The 12,831-nt window shown below is 56.1% G+C and overlaps 1 protein-coding gene across 2 annotated transcripts in view; it reads right to left on the bottom strand.

Annotated features, from left to right (window-relative positions):
* The window catches only part of MAST3 (microtubule associated serine/threonine kinase 3), a 57,230-nt gene that overhangs the window by 34,257 nt on the left and 10,142 nt on the right, over nt 1-12,831 (bottom strand). The window lies entirely within an intron of this gene.

Here is a 12,831-nt window from a genome sequence, read left to right as displayed (position 1 = left end):
TCACGTGGACCAACCACACCCTGGAGCCCAGATATGGGCTGAGACACCCCATTCTATACACCCCTCCTGAAGCCCCTGCTCCCATCTCTTGACAACCCTCCTTCTTCCCAAGATGCCCCTAAAATGCCAATGGGACCCAACTAGAAACCCTAAATGCAATCTCTTTCACAGTCCTGCCTGTTCTGCTGAACTTTTGCCCACATGTTGTCCTCTTTCCATCCCAGTTCCCTTCTGGCCACCAGATACCTGGCCCAGGTCTCTGACACCCTGCCTGGCCTCTTCTCCCACCTGAGCCCTGGCCTCAGCCCACACCTTGACAGAAGGAAGTTGGGAGTGACACCATCTCCCGCCCCACCAGAGCAGTCGCCCGGCAACAGCTCTGCTCCACCAGAGCATCAGCCCACACACCCCAAGCCGCCAACACAGCTCAGCGGTGGGAGAACCTCGCGGGGAGGGAGAGATGAAGTCTCGGGGCCTCTGAGGTGCAGAAATGGGGTCCCAGGCAGAATGCTCAGAGCAGGTCAATGCATGGGAGAACAAGCATACGATCATCAAAGGACACAGGTGACAAGGTGGACAGGGAGAAGAGGCCCAGCCTGTCTATGTCTCCACATATGGCTGCCCCTTGAGCCTCAGTTTCCCCATCTCTACCTTGAAGGATGAAACCTACTACATCCAGTGCTCAGCTCTGGGCCAGACTCGGGTACATACGCTGTTGTCTTTGCCTACACAAGGCTCACAGGGCCTGGCTCACGCTGGGAGGGCAGGCAATGCTTCCTGAGTGAATTACATCCCCAACATGTGCCAAGCCCAACAAGCCCCAGAGTTGGGAGCGACCAGCTGAGCCCATTTCCCAGACTGGGAAACTGAAGCCACAGATGTCAATAGTCACAGTGATTGTCTCCCAGCCTGAGCTGCAGAAGCAAAAGTGAAACCTGCAGGTTTCTGCAAAACTTCCTGCCAACCCCTCAATGCATGCTCACCTGGCTGTCTCCGCATCCTCTCCCAGCCCCTCACCTGGTTCCTCGCCCCCACACTGCACCACCAGCACCCTCCCTCCCCGATCCTGCTGTATCACTTGCTGCTTCCAAAAGCATTTGGGAAAAACACTGAGTTGCCCTCCCTCCTGTTCTTGGGCGAGGTCTTCTTGAAAACACGGCCAAGTGTGAGGCCTCAAAGGAGAACCAAGCATCATCTGTTCACTTCCCAAGCATCTATGCAGGGCTGACTCTTTGTTCAACTCTTCCTGGAGGAGATCCAGGACCCCGAGAAGTTGCCATTTGGGAACCATCCTCTCTTGGTACCCAGGACACAACAGACAGAATGTGGCAGAAAGCAGGGGCCTGAAGCCAGCCTCCTGCACCTCATCCCTCTGGTACCCATATCCCCCCTCCAGTGCTCCCCATGATCTTGGAGGGAAGTTTAAGCCCTGGACTCAGCATTCAAGGTCTTTTGGTAGCTGGTCCCACCACCCAGACTTTGCCCCAGTCCAGCAACAATGAAAAACCCAAGCACAGAGAGGTTAAGGAGCTACTTGAGGTCACACAGCCTGGTAGTGGCTGAGTCGAAATTTGAACCCAGGTCCGGTAGAATCCACAGCCCTCATTTATCCTCTCTGCTTTTCAAAAGAGGAAACTGAGACTCCAAGAGAGATAAGGCTTTGGAGGGGGTTAACCTCAATTATCTGGACTCCTGACACCCCACCCAAATGCCAGCCTCGTGCAGTAAATATTTGCTTCTGAGCCAACATTTCTGCTGAATGGGCCCCCAGGGACAGATCAGCCTCAGTTTTTCCAAGAAGTTTCTCCCTGGTTCTGCACAGCCCTGGACACCCGGGTTCAAATCCTAGCTCAGTCTCAACTCACTCCTGTCTGTCACCACCCCAGCTGCGACGCTGGCGGACAGACACCCCAGTACAGGGAACGAGGGGCGAAAGGAGGGTGCCAGGGACCCCAGGGGACACCTCGATCCACAGGCGTCCTCCCCCCTTCCCACTGCTGCCACAGACAGACACTCGCCGTGGTCCCCGCCACGCGGCCAGGACACACTTCTGGCAACTCCTGTTTGCTCGGCCGGCCGCCGAGCCTTCGCCGGCGCCGTGCCCCCTACCTCTTGGAGCGCTGCAGCAGCGCGCCTTTGGCCAGGCGGCTGCGATGGCCGGGAGCCGCCACCGCCGTCCAGTAGCTGGGGTCGGACATGCTGCTTCCCTTTGTGCCGCCGCCGCCGCCCGAGGCCGGGAAGGCGCGGGGGCGCAGCCGGCGGCGGCGGGGCGCGAACCTCGGCGGTGGGATCGGCCCCGGGAGCCCCGCGGAGCCGGACAGGGAGGGGGGCGCACAGGGCTGCGGGGTTGGGGGGGCGGCGAGAAGGAAGCGCGCGCCCCCGAGCGCGGCCTGGAACTCCGCCCAGGCGAGTGCGGGGGCGGGGCCGTTGGGGGCGGGGCCTGCCGGAAGGCGGAGCGAGCGACGCGGAAGCGAGGCCCTGGGACCCGCGTGCGGGCGAGTGGGCGGGGCGCTGCCATGGCCGCGGGCGGAGAGGCGGAGCGTTGCTAGGGCCGCGGGCGGCTGAGGCCGGGCGTTGCTACGACCGCGGGCGGCGGGGGCGGGGAGTTGGCAGCACCTTAACCTCGAGCCAGGGATAGGCATTTTGGCTCCTTTCTGCTAAACTGTAAATCTAATTACTCCCTCCTTTTCCTCTCTCCCGGGGCACTGACCCCTTCTCAGTGCGGCACCCAAGACCCACCCAGCGTCCTGGCCTGGCTCATGCTACCACGCCCACCCTGGCCCCACTGCTTGGAATCTAGCCTGGCAAGACAGCGTCCTCTCCTCTGAAAAACCCGCTTTCGTGTCTGTCTGGCTCTGTTTTCCCCAGGTTGGGGACTCCTTGGGGTCCCAGCAGCTCCCAGCACCGGAATGGCACAGAGGGTGTGTTTGGCAGATTGAGTCGGGGCGTCTGACATGCTCTGCCTCTGTGTGGCGGGAAGGGCCATCAGCCTTGCCTCAATTAGGAATAAGCCACCTGATTAAACTCCAGCCTCAGTCTCCTCAACTGTGAAATTGGAGGAAAACTGGACTGACAGTGAGGATTACACAAATCAGATGTAAGGGGGCGCTTCCAAGGGCACCTGGTATATGTTCCATATCTATATATAATTTATAAACGATAGCATCAGGCTAACTTCCAGGCCTCTGTTTCCCCATGCATAACATCCCCCGTATTGAAAATCTGAGACACAGAGCCTGGTACAGGGCTGAGGGTACAGTATGTGTTCACTATGGAAGCCAGAAGTGTCTCCCACTGTAGGGACTGAATTAATGCTTCCTCCTGTCATGACAGCCCAGGCAAGTCAGGGGCAGTGTCATCATGAGGGGTGCCCCTTCCTGGGCCCCAGGACACTTTGGGACCCAGTCCAGGCCCGATGCTGGAGCCAGGGCTTCATATCTAAAGAGACGATTTTTTGTTCTTTCTTTTGAGACAGAGTTTCGCTCTACTTGCCCAGGCTGGAATGCAATGGCGCAATCTTAGCTCACTGCAGCCTCCGCCTCCTGGGTTCAAGCGATTCTCCTGCGTCAGCCTCCCAATTAGCTGGGATCACAGGCGTGAGCCACCATACCCAGCCTCCATCCGGCTTTTCCCAGCCTTGGTTTAAAACCAGCCTGGGTGAGGCCAAGTGTGGTGGAGTGCAGTGGCGCCATGTCAGCTCACTGCAACCCCCGCCTTCCTGGGTTCAAGCGATTCTCCTGTCTCAGCCTTCCGAGTAGCTGGCATTACAGGTGTGCACCACCACGCCCAGCTAATTTTTTGTATTTTTAGTAGAAACAGAGTTTCACCATGTTGGCCAGGCAACTCAAACTCCTGACCTCAGGTGATCTGCCCGCCTTGGCCTCCCAAAGTGCCAGCATTACAGGTGTGAGCCCCCGTGCCCAGCCAACAGGAAACAATTCAATGAGCAAGATAATTTCGGCTGGGCCTGGTGGCTCATGCCTGTAATCCCAGCACTTTGGGAGGCCAAAGCGGGTGGATCACCTGAGGTCAGGAGTTTGAGATCAGCCTGGCCAACATGGTGAAATCCAGTCTTATTAAAAATACAAAATTAGCCGAGTGTGGTGGCACGTGCCTATAATCCCAACTACTTGGGAGGCTGAAGCAGGAGAATTGCTTGAACCCAGGAGGTGAAGGTTGCAGTGAGCTGAGGTAGCGCCACTGCACTCCAGCCTGGGCAACACGAGCAAAACTCTATCTCAAAAAAATAAATAAATAAAAATATGAAAGAAATAGCTGGGCATGGTGGCGCGTGCCTGTATTCCCAGGTGCTCAGGAGGCTGAGGCAGGAGAATCACTTGTACCCAGGAGGTGGTGGTTGCAGTGGTCCGAGATCACACCAGTGCACTCCAGCCTGGGTGACAGAGCGAGACTCCGTCTCAAAAAAAGAAAAAAGAAAGAAAGAAAGAAAGAAAGAAAAAGATAATTTCAAACACCAAGGCTGAGAAGGGAAAAGAAAGGACAGAACATTGCAAGGGGCGACTTTAGCCATGAGGCCTCTCAGAGGAGGTAACACTGCAGCCAGCCAGAAATGGAGGAGGAAGGAGCTGGCTATGCAGAAAGCGCATCCCAGGCAAAGGGCACTGCTCTCTGAGGCAGCACTGAGGGCAAAATGCCAGAGGGGCTGACCACATGAGCCTTGTGGGCTGCAGGGAAGAGTGCAATTTTATTGTAGGAGCAATGGGGAGCCATGGAGGGTGCTTGAGCAGAGAAGGGGTGTGATCTGGACTATGTTTGTAAACCCCCTTGTGTCTGCTATGGGGAGGAGACTGTTGGGGGACAGGAATGAAGGTAGCAGGAGGCCAGTAAGGGGCTGGGACAATGTCTGGGAGGGGAATATTGAAGCTATGGGGAAAAATGGGTGGGTTTGGGAGTGTTGAGACCAGGGGAGATGGTGGTTTTGAGACCACCAGAGATGGTAATGAGGATGGGAGTGGTCACCTATGACCCCCAGGGATGCAGCCCAAGCCTCGTGTGGGCTACAGATTCTCCTGAGTCTGGCTGGGGACCCAAGTGGGGATGGGGCCACAGTCTCCACTTGCTGTCACTACGTGCTGAGCCACCCCATATGCACGGGGACACACCTTTGCATACACACACACGACGCTGCCCCCTTGTCCCCAGCCACAGCTACACCCAGTAACACTTACACACCCCCTATTACATACACCCACTGCCCTGACATCTGTAGCAGGGAGAGAACCTTCTCTCATGCTCACTTGGCCTCAGTTTCCCCCTCTGCAAAACAGGGCTGCAGCTGACAATCCAGAGAGCCTGCTGCCACAGTGAAGGCCTTCCATGAAAGGCTGGCTGAGCCACTGATCTCTGGTGTCAGTCCACTGCTCCCCAGATCATACCCTTGCCCTGCTCACAAACCCTCCATGGCTCCCTATTGCTCTTACAGCAAAACCGCATTCCCGGGTGAATCCCTCTCCCAGGGGTCATATGCTAGCCCTGTCCCTGACAAACTCTGTGACAGTGGCATTTGACTCTCCCTGCCTGTGCTCTGACTGTAAATGCCAAAGTCTCAGGTAGATATACAGACACCTCTCTTCACCGGCCCCTTTTTAGTGGGACTACCCCAGCGCTTCCCACCTGCCCATACATCTGTGCCCCTCCCAGCACCACACTCTATGGCTCCTAGTGCCCTAGGTAGAAAATCCACATTCTTCCTGCCCTTGGCATTTGAGGCTCCAGAAGGAATGTGTCTCTAACGATGCTGTTCCTGCCTGGAACAGCCACTTTGTCTATGAGCGCCCAACTCATCGCCTTCTTCACCACCACCCCCAACCCCCAATGCCATCACCACCACAAGGACAGCCCGCCCAGATACTGCCCATTCATCTAAGCCACATGCATTAACTGAGCACCTGCTGGATACACCCTGGGCCTGCCCTGAGGCTACAACATGACCAGGACAGATAAGGTATGGTCCCAGAGAGGCTGTCAAACCTCTGGGTGAGAAAAATAACTGGATAGTCACACAAGACAATGTGGAAATTGAATCTCTGGGGTTGGCTAGGTGCCGTGGCTCATGCCTGTAATTCCAACACTTTAAGAGGCTGAGATGGGCAGATCGCTTGAACTCAGGAGTTTGAGACCAGTCTGGCCAACATGGTGAAACCCCGTCTCTACTAAAAATACAAAATTAGCCAGGTGTGGTGGCACATGCCTATAATCCCAGCTACTTGGGAGGCTGAGGCAGGAGAACTGCTTGAACCCAGGAGGCGGAGGTTGCAGTGAGCTGAGATATCGCACTACTGCACTCCAGCCTGGGTGGCAGAGCAAGACTGTCTCAAAAAAAAAAAAAAAAAAAAAAAAGAAAGAAACAAAAAAGAAAATCCCTGAGGTCTGGATAGGGAAATGGACAGGTATAATGCATGTTATACTCCACGTTTGTGGGGCCTGGAAGGAGGGGGTGGTTGGGGAAAGCTTCCCATCTGAGGCTGAGGCCTTGATGAGGATGTGACAGAATTAAAAAGGAGGGAATGGAGTTCTGGGCAGTGGGGACAGCAGGTGCAAAGGCCCTGAGGCTGGACCAGCCTGCATTCTGGAGGATCAGCCCAGGAAGCCGTGTGGCTGGAGCCAAGTGAGCGATGGGGAGATGGATAGAATGGAGGCAGGGAAGTTGCAAGGCCAGGCACGATGGCTCACGCCTGTAATCCCAGCACTGTGGGAAGCCAAGGCGGGTGGATCACCTGAAGTCAGGAGTTCGAGACCAGCCTGGCCAACATGGTGAAACCCCATCTCTACTAAAAATACAAAAAATTAGCCGGGAGTGGTGGCAGACGTCTGTAATCCCAGCTACTCACGAGCCTGAGGCAGGAGAATCACTTGAATCCGGGAGGCGGAGGTTGCAGTGAGCCAAGATCGTGCCACTTCACTGCAGCCTTTGCAACAAGAAGAAAACTCTGTCTCAAACAAACCAATAAAACATCCAAATGTCAGCTGGGTGTGGTGGTGCATGCCTGTAATCCCAGCTACTCAAGAGGGTGAGGCAGGAGACTTGCTTGAACCCAGGAGGCAGAGGTTGCAGTGAGCAGAGATCACACCACTGCACCCCAGCCTGGGAACAAAGCGAGACTGTCTCACAAAAAAAAAAAAGAAAAAAAAGAGGCAGGGGAGTTGCAGAGGCTGGACCCTGTTGGGACAATTATGAGCTTATTGCTAGGATGCTTGGAACATGGCAGGCAGGGACCCATTTCCCTGCCAGGGACCCATTCCCCCTGGCAGGCCCAAGGCAATGTGGCTCTGCTGCCCCCTGGTGGTGAGTCAGGCAGCCTGGTGGGCTTTCTCAGCCCCAGACACTTCCTCCCTTCCCTCCCAGTTAAAACTGGTCAAATCTGCTCTGCGGCCTCCAATACAAGGATCCCTCCCTTCATCACGTCCTCACCTGGGGTGGAAGCCAAGGATTTAGACAGAGTCAGATCTGGCCCGAAACCTTCCTAGGATGCTCCTTATAACACATTCTGAGGTCCCGTGCCCCCGTTTTCTTCATAAATGGGGGTGATGGCAGTCTCTGCTTCCCATTGGATGCCTCAACTTGGTCCTGGATGTTGTCCTAGCCACCTCCTTCTCTCTGGCCACTCCATTCCTGGCCCCAGCAGACCTTTCTCCCCTCAAGGCAGCCACAGAGGCTTAAAAAATATCTCAGGGAGGGGGCAGAGTGGCTTACGCCTATAATTCTAGCACTTTGGGAAGCCAAGGCAGGTGGATCACCTGAGGTCAGGAGTTCAAGACCAGCCTGGCCAATATAGTGAAACCCCACCTCTACTAAAAATACAAACATTAGGCCGGGCATGGTGGTTCAGGCTTATAATCCTAGCACTTTGAGAGGCCAAGGTGGGAGAATCACTTGCGGTCAGGAGTTCAAGACCAGCCTAGCCAACATGGTGAAACCCCATCTCTACTGAAAATACAAAAATTAGCTGGGAGTGTTGGCATGTGCCTGTAATCCCAGCTACTAGGTAGGCTGAGGCAGGAGAATCACTTGAACCCAGGAGGCAGAGGTTGCAGTGAGCCGAGATGGCACCACTGGACTCCAGCCTGGACAACAGAGCAAGACCCCTTCTCAAACAAACAAATAAACAAACAAAAAATTAGCCAGGCATGGAGGCATACCGGTAGTCTCAGCTACTCGGAGGCTGAAGCAGGAGAATCACTTGAACCCAGGAGGCTGAGGTTGCAGTGAGCCGAGATCATGCCACTGCAGTCCAACCTGGGCGACAAAGTGAGACTCTGTCTCAAAAAATAAAAACAAAAACAAAAAACCCACCACTTCAGTCCTGCCACAGGACCTTTGCACACGCAGTACCCACTGCCTGGTGCCAATCTTCCTTTAGCTGTGCCCAGGCCTTGGCTCAAACATCACCTCCCCAGGAGGTCCCTGTCTGAATGTATCTTGTTTATCCATTCGTTTTATCACTGAATTCCCCAAGCGGACTGAGAAGCCATTGATGGAGGGACTATGTTTTCTTTATACCAATGCCTTTAGCACCTGGATCTCAGTAGGTATCTCATAGTGCTTGGTGCCCGAATGAAGCTACCTCCCTGTTGCCCAGCACGCAAATGTGGGCTCCATATTGTTCTCTCTTCTGCCCATTAAAAGTCTGTGGATGGCCTGCCGTGTGGCTTATACCTGTAATCCCAGCACTTTGGGAGGCTGAGGCAGGTGGATCACTTGAGATCAGGGGTTTGCAACCAGCCTGGCCAGCATGGTGAAACTCCATCTCTACTAAAATACAAAAGTTAGCTGGATGTGGTGGTAGGTGCTTGTAGTCCCAGTTACTTGGGAGGCTACAGCAGGAAAATTGCTTGAACCCGGGAGGTGGAGGTTGCAGTAAGCTAAGATTGCGCCACTGCACTCCAGCCTAGGGGACAGAACAAGACTCTGCCTCAAAAAAAAAAAAAAAAAAAAGGCTGTGAAAAGATTTAAGCAGCTCATTCATACTGAAGTGTAAATGGTTGATGGGCCATATAATTCTAATAGACACCATTGACCTCACATCTGTCCCTCCCTAAATGTCCCCCCTCCAAACCATCAGAGGAGCTCACAAAACTCCCTCCTGTCCTGAAACCTGGCCAGTCACAGAGTCAACCAACTGGCCAGTCAAACCCTCAACAGACCTGGTGGCAAAACTGTCCCTGACGCTTGGCCCCCAGAGGACGGACTGAATCAGAAAAACTGGCATCTCCTCTCTAAGTCTCAGTTTTCTTAATTGGGAAGTGGGGATCAGGAAGGGCTTATGGAGCGCTCAGTCATGCTGGTTCTTTTCTCCCAGCGCCACTTAGGTTAAGCTCAATTCACAGCACTCTCGTTGGTGGCCTCTCAGCCTTGGGTGTGCGTGTGTGTTTATTTATTTATTTATTTATTTATTTTTTTTTTTTTTGAGACGGAGTCTCGCTCTGTCGCCCAGGCTGGAGTGCCGTGGCCGGATCTCAGCTCACTGCAAGCTCCCCCTCCCAGGTTCACGCCATTCTCCCGCCTCAGCCTCCCGAGTAGCTGGGGCTACAGGCGCCCACCACCTCGCCCGGCTAGTTTTTTGTATTTTTTAGTAGAGACGGGGTTTCACCGTGTTAGCCAGGATGGTCTCGATCTCCTGACCTCGTGATCCGCCCTTCTCTGCCTCCCAAAGTGCTGGGATTACAGGCTTGAGCCACAGAGGGAGGAGCTTTCTCCCTGAGGTCACCACCCAGCACTCCAGGCCGATTCAGCAGGGAGTGCCCTGAGCAGCTTGGGAATCCGGCACCTGTCTTGGGAAAGTCCTTGGGCAACAGCTTAAGTTCTTCCCTTCCCTTGGCCACCTGTCAGATGCTGGCCTGGCTGAAAATGGAATTTTCCCATTAACCCCCTAGAATGGATCGCAGTGCCATTATGCGGAGGAGTAAACTGAGGTCCAGAGAGGTGGTCACCAACCTACAGTACCTTAGGGAGAGTGATGATTCTGGCGGGTTTCCAAGGCTCTGGGGTGCCAGGGCGATGTCTGCGACCCGCCCACACGCGCTGTCACTTACCTCCAGGGGTGCAGGCCCAAGGAGGGGCTACAGGGGCTGCAGGGGCTGCTGGGACCCAGCAGGGACGGGCTCTGGCTGCTCGGAGACAGACTGCAAAGAAAGAGGCCGGGGACGGTGAACCTGGTGGCCGCCCCTTCGCGTGGCCGAATCCGGATCTCCGGATGGCGGCTGTGGTTCCCTCAGGGAGTAGGGGCCCAAGACCGGGGATTCTGGGTTCAGCTCAGGCCGTGAGGGCGGGGCCAGACCGATGGCCCGGGAGGACTCCCCGGAGGCGGCGGTGCGTTTCTGGGCGACACGAACAGAGACGTGGGGGGAGGGTGGTTGTCATCCTGTCCTCCCTGCACCACCCCACACCCCCGCCCTGCCCCACACTCACTCGAGGGTCAGCGCCGGGATGTGCAGCTTGTCCCTACGGGACTTCATGCCGAGGCCGAGGCCGCGTCTGTGCGGCCGGGTATCGACGCCCCCTTGGTGGCCCCCGGAAGCCCTAATCGTGGCGCGATCGGACCGACGGACGGACACACGGACGCAGGGACAGACGCCTGGCGGGTGCGGCGGACTAGACGCGGGGGCTGGGCCGCTGGGGGCCGGGCTGGCTCCGCCTCGGGGCGGGGCTCAGAGCTCCGCACCTGCGCGCAGGCCGGGCCCAGCAGCTAGGGTCGCACAGCCGGATGGCGGAGCCGCGGGTGCCGCCCCGTCTGCTGCAGGGACGCCGAGGCCGCCGGGTCGGGAGCACCCGAGCTGCGTCCCGGAAGGGAAGGGCGGTCACTGGCTCCGCGGTCGGCGCGATTGCTCCATGGCCTGACCCCGCCTCTCCCCGCCCTGGCCGGGCCTCAGCCCTTGCCCCAGCCCTGGGGCTCTCTGGGAGCCAGGATCTGAGCGCAGTCCGTTCCAGCTCCCCAACCCCGCATCCCGGCCAGCCGCTCGGCACTGAGGTCCTAACCTGCTCGGGTCTCCGCATCCCCGCGCACACTAGAGGCTCTGACCACACCTCCAGTCCCTGGCTTCCAGCTGTTCCCTCTGCCAGGAAGGTCGTCCCCCTCACCCATATACGAGTCCAGCCCCACCAGCCCCTTCTCCGCCAAACTGTCCCTGCACCGCCACCAGCACCAGGCGCCGCCAGCCCTGTCCTCCCTCTCTCTCAGCGGAAACCCCACGGTCTGGGGGTGTCTGTGTCTCACTCTGGCCCTCTAGAGGCCCCGGTGGACCCAGTGGGGCACAGGAAAGGTGGCAGGGAGTGGACATCCCTTGTGGAGTCTTTGGCTCTGTCCTGCCCCAAAGTCCAGGACTTTACCCTCTGCAGTCCTCATTGATTGACGGTCCAACACTGCCCACAGCTTGGGCCAAGGCTGGAAACAGTGCCCGCTCTCGGGGCAATGTCCGAGTCCCCCGGCAACCCCCAACCACTGGGGCCTTCAAGTACCTCCCCACCAACTGCAACATCCCCACTGGAACAGGAGCAGATGGCCTGGGCTTGGGGGCCACTCTGACCCCATTCCCAGGACCTCCTCCTTCTCCTGTCCTTCCACCTCACCTCCACTCACCCCACTCAGCTACCCTTGTCTTCATGCTGTTCTTCTAATGCCAAGTGTGCTGGCACCCCAGAAACTTTGCCCACGCTGTTCCTGCTGCCTGGAATGCCATTCTTCCCAGACTTCCCCCTGCCAGCTCCTCCTCTTCTTCCAGATCTAAGCTCAAGGGTCACTTTCTCCAAGAGGCCACAGATCTTCAGGATAAAACCACCCCCAGCATCTCTGTCTCTTTCTCTGATTAATCTCTCTCCTGCATACAAAACTTCAACCCTTACTCTGAGATTGAATTGTCTGTATCCCCTCTGCCTTCAGCAGGGCCCAATGTACAGTAGGTGCTCAAAAAAATGTTTGTTGAGTGATTCCCACCCCCAACTCAGGCAAAAGCAGCCCCCAAAGATGGGGTGTCCATACTCACACACTTCCAGACTACTAGCTTAAGGTAAACCCCTCCCCACCCCCGGGCTTTGGTTTCTTTCATCTGTAAATGAATGAAGGCATTGAACAAAAATGTTCTCTAAGCTTTGGGGATAAAAAACGGTAACCTAGACTGGGCATGGTGGCTCATGCCTATAATCCCAGCACTTTGGAAGGTTGAGGTAGGCAGATCGCTTGAGTCCAGGAGTTTGAGACCAGCCTGGGCAACATAGTGAGACCCTGTCTCTACTAAACATACAGATCGGGTGTGGAGGCTCGCATCTGTAGTCCCAGCTACTCTTAAGGCTGAGGCAGGAGACTCTCTCTTTTTTTTTTTTTTTGAGATGGAGTCTCGCTCTGTCGCCCAGGCTGGAGTACAGTGGCCAGATCTCAGCTCACTGCAAGCTCCGCCTCCCGGGTTCACGCCATTCTCCTGCCTCAGCCTCCCGAGTAGCTGGGACTACAGTCCTGAGTAGCTGGGACTACAGGCGCCCGCCACCACGCCTGGCTAATTTTTTGTATTTTTTAGTAGAGACGGGGTTTCACCGTGTTAGCCAGGATGGTCTCGATCTCCTGACCTCAGGTGATCCGCCCGTCTCGGCCTCCCAAAGTGCTGGGATTACAGGCTTGAGCCACCGCGCCCGGCCAGGAGACTCTCTTAAACCCAGGAGGCAGTCGTTGCAGTGAGCCAAGATCACACTACTGTACTCCAGCCTGGGTGACAGAGCGAGACCCCGTCTCAAAAACAAAACAAAACAAAAAAGCCTACAGGAACACTGATGTGACCCCAAGAGAGATGATTTTTTTCTTTTCTTTTTTTTTAGACGGAGTC

Source organism: Theropithecus gelada, chromosome 19 (assembly GCF_003255815.1).
Source record: "Theropithecus gelada isolate Dixy chromosome 19, Tgel_1.0, whole genome shotgun sequence".
Lineage (NCBI taxonomy): Eukaryota > Metazoa > Chordata > Mammalia > Primates > Cercopithecidae > Theropithecus > Theropithecus gelada.
This window is presented reverse-complemented; position numbering and strand designations above follow the sequence as displayed.